Here is a 2,395-nt window from a genome sequence, read left to right on the forward strand (position 1 = left end):
GAGAAGGCAGGAAGGGGCAGGAAAACCAGACGAATGGAAATGGAAAACTAAGGATGGTGACAGGGAGAGTGTTGACACATTGCAGGGAGTGCAAACTATGTCATGAAACAATTTGTGTATAAACTACTGAATGGGAAACTAATTTGTTCTGTAAACCTTCACCTAACGCACAATTTAAAAAAAAAGGGTATCACTGATACAGCATTTTTTTAATACACTGTTCCACTATTACCTTCAGATTTTATTCCAAGCACTAATACATACGCTTTCTTGATCTTACCAAACGGTGTCATAATATGTTTTCAGACCACAATCAGAACTCTTACTCCTTCCTCAAATGATTCTTAAACGTTCTGTTAACTGAAACATCAAAGGGCTGCAGTTCTCCAACCACGCCACCAAAAATAACAGCCAAGTTCACACAGGCAGTGACAACTATACTAAAAATGCCACTGACCAACAATGATTATAGGATAGCATCAACAGAAGATGCACTCTGATTTCAGAAATGTGAAGAAAAAAAGAGGTACCTGGTAGCTTTTAATATTCTCTTTTTCCTGGTGTCTAGGTCTGAATTTATTTATATTTAACCTGCTTAACGACTAAGATATACTTTCAATCTGAGGATTCTTTAATTTCTTCAATTCTGGAAAATTCTGAGATGTTAACTCTTTAAATATGACTTGCCCACCATTCTCTCAATTTTTTTCCTTCTGAAACTCATATTAGATTGGATGTTGGCAACCTTTGGATCTCTGTTCTATATTCTGGGTGAATTCCTTCAGATTTACTCTTTGACTATATCAAGTCTGAAGTTTGTCTTTTCTACTGCTGTTTTTTTTTTTTTAAACTTCAATAACTATATTTTTTCACTTTTAGGTTTTCTAATTAGCTATTTTTCCTATCAATGAGATCTTATTTTATTATGCTGCTTTTAACTTCTTAATCTTCTTTAATACAAGTGTTCTATTCACTTATCTCTTTGGAATTCCTCAAAACACATAAATGATTTTGTTCATCTGTTCTAAAAATTTAAATTTCATCTGGAGCGAATTCTTTTTATGGACTGAACTGTGTCCCCCAAAAATATGTGTTGTAAATCCTAAACTCTACGCCTATGGTTATAACCCCATTTGGGAATGAGTTGCCTTGTTGTGTTAATGAGGCAGGATTAGTGTAGAGTATGTCTTCAGTCAATCTCTTACAAAATATAAAAGGAGGAGATTAAGCGAGCAGAAATGGGGGAAGCAAAATGGAGATCCCCAAGGAACCAGGAAAAAGACGTCTGAAGAGACAAGGACTTTCCTCCAGAGCCTACACAGAGAGAAGGCCTACCCCTAAAGCCAGAGCCCTAAATTCGGACTTCTAGCCTCCTAAACTGTGAGAAAATAAATTTCTGTTATAAAGCCATCAACATTTCTGTTATAGCGGCACTAGAAAACTAAGACAATTCTCATTCCAACTGTTAAATTTATTGGTTGCCTTAATATTAGATTTCTTAGATATACTATAGAATTTTGGCTGTTTGCTCACTCCAAATTGAGTTTTGTTTATCTCCACCCCCTCCATCAGTACTCTGAAACAGCTCCACAGAATACAATGTATTGTGTTATGCTTTACCCTTTATGCTCACCCATCCTCTTACCTAGCAGTTTTTAGATTATCTTTTGCAAACTCTCCAAGACCCCAATCTAGAATCAGTCCTATAAAGGTAGTCTTTAATTACTTCCATATATGAATTTTGGGGACACAGCCAATGTATTCATCCTCTGATTCCTGATCAGGACAATGTCTCTGTCCTTTGTGCCCCTAAGCCCGCCCCCAACTTCAAGAAAGCTTTAGCCACAGGCAGCAGGCCAAAGGCCTTCTCTTTTCCCTACCTATAGCTTCAAGCAGTGAACCAAGCTCCTGGTCCCTCATTAAGTGGCAAACATTTGTTTACCACACAAGCCTAATTCTACTGCCCACCTTACAACTCTGAGTCCAACAAGACTGTACAGTCAGTATCTACTCGCCACTCTGAGTCTCTGTTCCAGAGATAATACTCTTCTTTTTGGATTCTGTTATTTTGTTTTGTTCTCCCTTAGTACGTTTTATTCATAATTGCTATGTCTGGAATGAACGGTGCAAGGAGTAGCTCGGTGGCACAAACGGTAAGCACTCAACTACTAACCAAAAGGTTAGAAGCTCAAACCCACCCAGAGGTACCTCGGAAGACAGGCCTGGCAATCTGCTTCTGAAAGGTCACAGCCCTGAAAGCCCTATGGAGCAGTTCTACTCTACACACACAGGGCTGCCATGAGTCAGATTCGACTCAGTGGCAACTAACAACAACAAAATATACACTTTTAAAGTTATAACCACAATAGAGGTACAATTTGTGTGTGTTTTTTTT

At 38.0% G+C, this 2,395-nt stretch overlaps 1 protein-coding gene across 1 annotated transcript in view; it reads right to left on the minus strand.

The window, feature by feature from the left end:
* The window catches only part of FCHO2 (FCH and mu domain containing endocytic adaptor 2), a 153,647-nt gene that overhangs the window by 113,153 nt on the left and 38,099 nt on the right, over window positions 1-2,395 (minus strand). The window lies entirely within an intron of this gene.

This window comes from Trichechus manatus, unplaced genomic scaffold (genome assembly GCF_000243295.1).
Source record: "Trichechus manatus latirostris isolate Lorelei unplaced genomic scaffold, TriManLat1.0 scaffold00029, whole genome shotgun sequence".
Lineage (NCBI taxonomy): Eukaryota > Metazoa > Chordata > Mammalia > Sirenia > Trichechidae > Trichechus > Trichechus manatus.